Raw genomic sequence first — 5,837 nt, forward strand, 5'->3', positions numbered from 1 at the left:
ATTCTATTATTTTTATAAATCAGTGCTTAAATAATGAGACAACTGAAAATTTCTCTTAGGATTCTGGTACACAGAATTAACACATTAGATTTAGAAGTACTCCTTACATTATAGCACTTTAGCAAGAATCAATATCTTCTAAAGGCTAAAGGAAAAGTAAAAACATAGATGCAAATATAGATATAATTGCAACAAAAGGGAGTAAAAGGGAAAATACATAGACATACAAACATATTTAGTTGGTTTATGGGCAAAGAATAGTTCCCAGCTTATACAGAAACAACACAAATTGGAGTGTCCTCAGTCTATGATTTTGAAAACTGATGGTCCTCTGTAAGGCTTCTACTTGATTCTATTTTAAACTTTATGGACTTCTTAACCTCCCTATGGTGACATATGATTGCCAGTGGAATGGTGCCCACTAGAACAAAAGAAAGTGACACAATCACTTCTATCCATCTCAATAATCTGGTTACTTTCAAACCTAATTATGAGCACCTAAATGTCAGCTCTGTCATTTCAGTTCATTGTAATTACTGTTCATAGGTTCATTTTTGTAAAGAGAAAGGGAAGAGAAAATGAATTGTGGGTTCCTGGTAGTCTATGGGAGGAAAGACATGTAAAGCTTTATGAATATTCATGAGTTGAGTTTGACCAATTGAAATTCTTTACATTCTGAAATTGGGTTAAAATATACCCTTTTAAAGAATATACCTAATACTCTGGGTCCTATGGGTTTTTGAAAGAAAAAAGTGAAAGCAATTGAAGTAATGAATACACTATAAATGACCCTCCTTTTAGGTATATTTGGTTTTAAAATTTGAGTCCTTGATTCAAGGGAGTGTATCAATAAAAAATGTCAATAGAAAACAAACTTATGATTACCAAAGGGGAAAGGGAAGTAGGGGGAAGGATAAATTAAGAGTTTGGGAGTAACATATGCTCACTATTGTATATAAAATAGATAACCAAAAATAACCTACTATATAGCACAAGGAACTCAACTTAATATTTTGTAATAATATATACAAATCTGAAAAGGAATATATATATATATATATGTATATATATTTTGTACACCCTTGTACTACTGAAACTAACATGCTTAAATCAACTGTACTTCAATAAAAAGTAAGCAAATTTTTAAAAAGAATAAACACAGACAAAAACATTCCATTCTTGTCTTCAAGCACATTTCAGTGCATAATTTTATTGGAGATTCAACCAACAGCTTTGCCGAGTGATTTTAAATCTTGGTACATTTAGTCAGTGATCTGGGTGCTAGCAGACAGACCAAAACTTATAACACTGCCCTGCAGTTTATCAAAGGGGCACTGGAGGAAACTGCCTGAGATCTTGGGGAAGGACAGGAAATTAAAAACCAAAAGGGAGCTGGAGAAATAGATATGGATAGAAAATATGGTGAAGCTATAGGAGACTTGTGTTGCTAACTCTACTCCCCAAAGTTAACAACATTTCAATGGTATTGAAAAGCACATCTATTGCCTATAAGGTGAAGCATTATGATCATGCCCATTATCCATAAATAAACCTTTTTGTTTTAGGATTTATCTATCTTTGCCTATGAGATGGGGACAGGGACCACATCTTCTTCATCTTCATCTTTTGAGTGTTTATCTGTAAGTGCTTAATATGTGTTAGTTTAAAGAATGAGTTAACTTGGCCATATGTCTTCTGCCCTTTGCATGGAGTACTGAGAAAACACTGGAGCATGGCTTCCTAAGTCATAGACAAACCATCAGCCTCCCAGCCCACACTAAAGACAGTCATTTCCCAAGGTGCCTCCTTCCATCTTCAGAAGTATTCTTTGGAAGGTATCTGAGAAAAAAAAACCCTCAAGAGTTGCATTGGAGGGTCACATTATGAAGAAATGAAGGAGAAATAATCTGTTTTAGACCCAACTAGATAATATAGTCAAAATTGAGTTCAAAGAAATACACACATCGACAGGGATTCTGCTTTAGAATAATGTAATTTATTGGTCTTTGTTCATCTGACTGGGCCTCTACAGAGATCCTTGCATCCAATATCTTGTCTCTTTGTGACTCCTGCCACTAGTTTTCAAAACTACCACAAAACACAAATGTAGGTCAAATGTATCTACAAGGTTATGCATAGGCCATCAAAGTCCAGAAAGTGTAGATAAGTCACAATCGAGGACAAACTGAGATCATACTTGAATAGTAGAAGACATCAAATCTGACCATGACTCATCATGAAAAAAGGGGAGAAAAGAGAGTGAGGGTAGCTCTGACCTCAGAGCCAGCTGTCAGTGAACAAGGAAACCCAGGCAAAATTCCTTGAATCATGGGTTCCTCTGATGGAATTTTTTCTCCCGCAGATGCACTTTCTTGAATATTAAAAAGGAATCTGTTTCTCATGGCAGAATTGAAGTGATCTCTGGCACCCTCTATATCACAGTATCAATGTAAGCAATAAGGTAGACTAAAGCACTCGCTCAGATGTACATGACAAAATTAAGTGCAGTTATTTCTACCACTTTAATCACTGAAATATAGGAACAACATTAGAGTCCCAACACAAAAGTTAAAATTTGAGAATCATAGCATGTAAGGCTAGAGTTAAGGTTTATGATAAATTTCTTTCATGCCTACCACTTTATTTTCATTAAGTTCACTCTCTGTATCATTGAGAGGAGGGAAAAAAAAGCTTAATTCAAGTGAGTTGAACATGATGCCAATATATTATGTTGGTGCAAATGTAATTGTCATTTTGGACTGTGAATTTTAAATCATTTTGAGTAGGCTCAAACACATCTTTATTAATCAAAATAGGAAACTTTACAATCAACACATTTTTGCCAATGAGGAATAAGTTTGATAAACAAACTTATTTTTGTTTATGATTTGGGAATCAAACTTTTGGAAAGCATTTTTTGTCTCCTGCTGTTTGTGGAAGCACTTTCCCTGCAAAATGTTGTCGAGATGCTTGAAGAAGTGGTAGGTAGCTGGCCAGAGGTCAGGTGAATATGATGGATGAGGCAAAACTTCGTGGCCCAATTTGGTCAACTTTTGAAGCACTGGCTGTGCAAAGTGAAGTTGGACCTTGTCATGGAGAAGAATTGGGTCCAATCTGTTAACCAATGCTGGTTTCAGGCATTGCAATTTTTGGTGCTTCTCATTGCTTTGTTGAGCATACTTCTCAGGTGTGATGATTTCATAGGGATTCAAAAAGCTGTAGCAGATCAGACAGGCTGCAGACCACCAAATAATGATCATGACCTTTCTTCAGTACAAGTTTGGCTTTGGGACATGCTTTGGAGTTTTTCTCAGCCCAACCATTAAGCTGATCATTGCCATTTGTATAAAACCCACTCTTTGTCACACATGACAATCTGACTGAGAAATTGATTGCTGTTGTTGTGCAGAATAAGAGAAGATGACTTCCAAATGATGATTTTTTGATTTTTGGTCAGCTCCTGAGGTACCCACTTATCAAGCTTTTCCATCTTTTCAATTTTCTTCAAATGCTGAATGACCATTGAATGGTCAACACTGAGTCCTTCATCAACTTCTCATGTAATTGTAAGAGGATCCAGCTTCGATGATCCTCTCAATTGGTCTTTGTCAACTTCCGATGGCTGACCCCTACACTCCTCATCTTCAAGGCTCTTATCTCCTTTGCAAAACTTCTCAAACCACCACTGCACTCTACATTTAGCAGTTAGCAGTTCCTGAGCCAAATGCATTGTTGATGTTGCAAGTTGTCTCCACTGCTTTACAACTCATTATGAACTCAACTAAGAAAATCGCTTGAATTTGCTTTTTATCTAACATCATTTCCATAGTCTAAAATAAATATAAAATAAACAGCAAGTAATGTCATTAACCAAAATAACACAAACAGAGAAATGTGCATTAAAATAATGTATAACCTTACCACATTTATATAAGAATGTGTTCCAATATCAAATGGCAAATGTCAATATGCTAAACCGCAATTAGTTTTGCACCAACCAAATAGACTCCAGCTTTTGGGCAAAGAAATGGTCTATAGAGAGGCAAATTTTTAACGTTCTATAAATGAAGTGGCCTATACCTTCCAAATACACCATACCTGGCTTCCTAAATGATATCACTTAGATACATTTTTTGGATGCATCAAGAAATCTTCCCATGAGTAAGCCTTAAAGTGAAGAAGTGAAGTCACTCGGTCATGTCCGACTCTTTGGGACCCCATGGACTGTAGCCTACCAGGCTCCTCAGTCCATAGGATTTTCCAGGCAAGAGTACTGGGGTGGGTTGCCATTTCCTTTTCCAGGGGATCTTCCCAACCCAGGGATCGAACCTGGGTCTTCTGCGTTGCAGGCAGACGCTTTGCCATCTAAGCCACCAGGGAAGCCCCATGAGTAAGCCTTACAGAATATTAAATAGAAAGATGGCTGCTCTAAGGTGGACTTTGAGACATAATCATTGCAGAGATGAAGAGATGCAGGATGCAGCACTCCTGAGACAGTCGCAGCAAGACCCTTAAGTACCTCTTCTGTGAACTCATGGAGCAGGAAAGCTCTGGGCAGGGAGAGAGATTGCCCCACAAAGATAAAAGAAATGCAACACAATGGAGAAAGGGAGATACCTACAGAAAGACAACAGAAACTGGGGAAGAAGGATGGAAACTAATTTTTAATTATTTCTTATCATAAACCTGATACTACGCCACTCATTGTTCAAATGCCGTCTGCTGATATACTAATAACACCCATCATCATTAGTGGAGAGCTTGCTATGTCCCAGGCACCAAGTTAATAGCTTTACATACCTTATCTTTCTGAATCCTCCCAACAGCTCTCTTGCATATGAGGAAACTATTTAGAGAGTGCAAGTATCTTTGCACTATGCAAGAAGTAAGTGATGCAAACGATGGAAGTGATGTCAGGTCTTTGACTCCAAAGTAGATGACACTTCTGCACAGTGTCTTCCTGTGCGGCCAAGAGGCAGAGTCACATGAAAAAGGGTGAACACTGAAAATAGTGGAAGCCAGCAAAACGCACGATCAGTACCTTAGAACAAACCGTGTGCGCATCAGCGGAGATAACACTATCTTCCAAAGAGTTTGCTATAAAAAGGATCAGTGACCTGCCTCTATATGCCTATTTCGTCTAGCATATGCGTTCCAATCCTCCTAATTGGTCGCCATCCGGCTTTGCTTCCTGAAGGACCTCAACTTTGAGTCAACTCTAGCATGCTTACTTTGGACTCATTCCGAGTCAGCACATGTTTCCTCACCCATGCTGCTTGTTACCCACAGCATGCACTCGCAGGATGTCTGGCCAGGTTTAGAGATACAACTCGTGAATGTAGAGTAGGTTGGTTTTTCTCTGAGTCCATTTTCCTGGTTTCTAAGGGGAAAGAGTCCATGCTTTTGGCCTTATTAGCTCCACACCAACTGAGCTCACTGACCCAGATAAATATTGTCTGTCTGACATGTGCTTGAGAATAATAAATATGCAAATCTATAGACTCTGCTCTCAAGGATTGGTATTCATGGAGAGAATCAGAGATTACAATAAACCATCTTGCCTAATAGCCCCAGATTTTCTCCAAATACCGTTCTTGCTTGCCTTTTGCCTATACTGTAGGATTTATTTTCTCTGGTTTAAAGATTCTAATAATGGTTTGGTGAAGCTAAGGTTAAAATTAGTTTGCATTTCCTGCCCACACAGCAACTGATGGCAGGGAATTTATCCTGGGAGCATGCTGCACAGTGGGAGAAGCTGGCTCAGGGTGCCCCAGGGAATCTGGGAAATGGAAAATGCCTGCGATGATAATTGAAAGGCAACCATAGATCGCTGTGAT

At 38.3% G+C, this 5,837-nt stretch overlaps 1 non-coding gene across 1 annotated transcript; it reads right to left on the reverse strand.

Moving 5' to 3' along the window:
- Positions 1–4,308: 4,308 nt before the first annotated feature.
- TRNAC-GCA lies at positions 4,309–4,380 on the reverse strand. Its single transcript has one exon. It is a non-coding gene; the product is annotated as a tRNA-Cys (tRNA).
- Positions 4,381–5,837: the final 1,457 nt, after the last annotated feature.

Source organism: Bison bison, unplaced genomic scaffold, assembly GCF_000754665.1.
Source record: "Bison bison bison isolate TAMUID 2011002044 unplaced genomic scaffold, Bison_UMD1.0 scf7180017864146, whole genome shotgun sequence".
Taxonomy (NCBI): domain Eukaryota; kingdom Metazoa; phylum Chordata; class Mammalia; order Artiodactyla; family Bovidae; genus Bison; species Bison bison.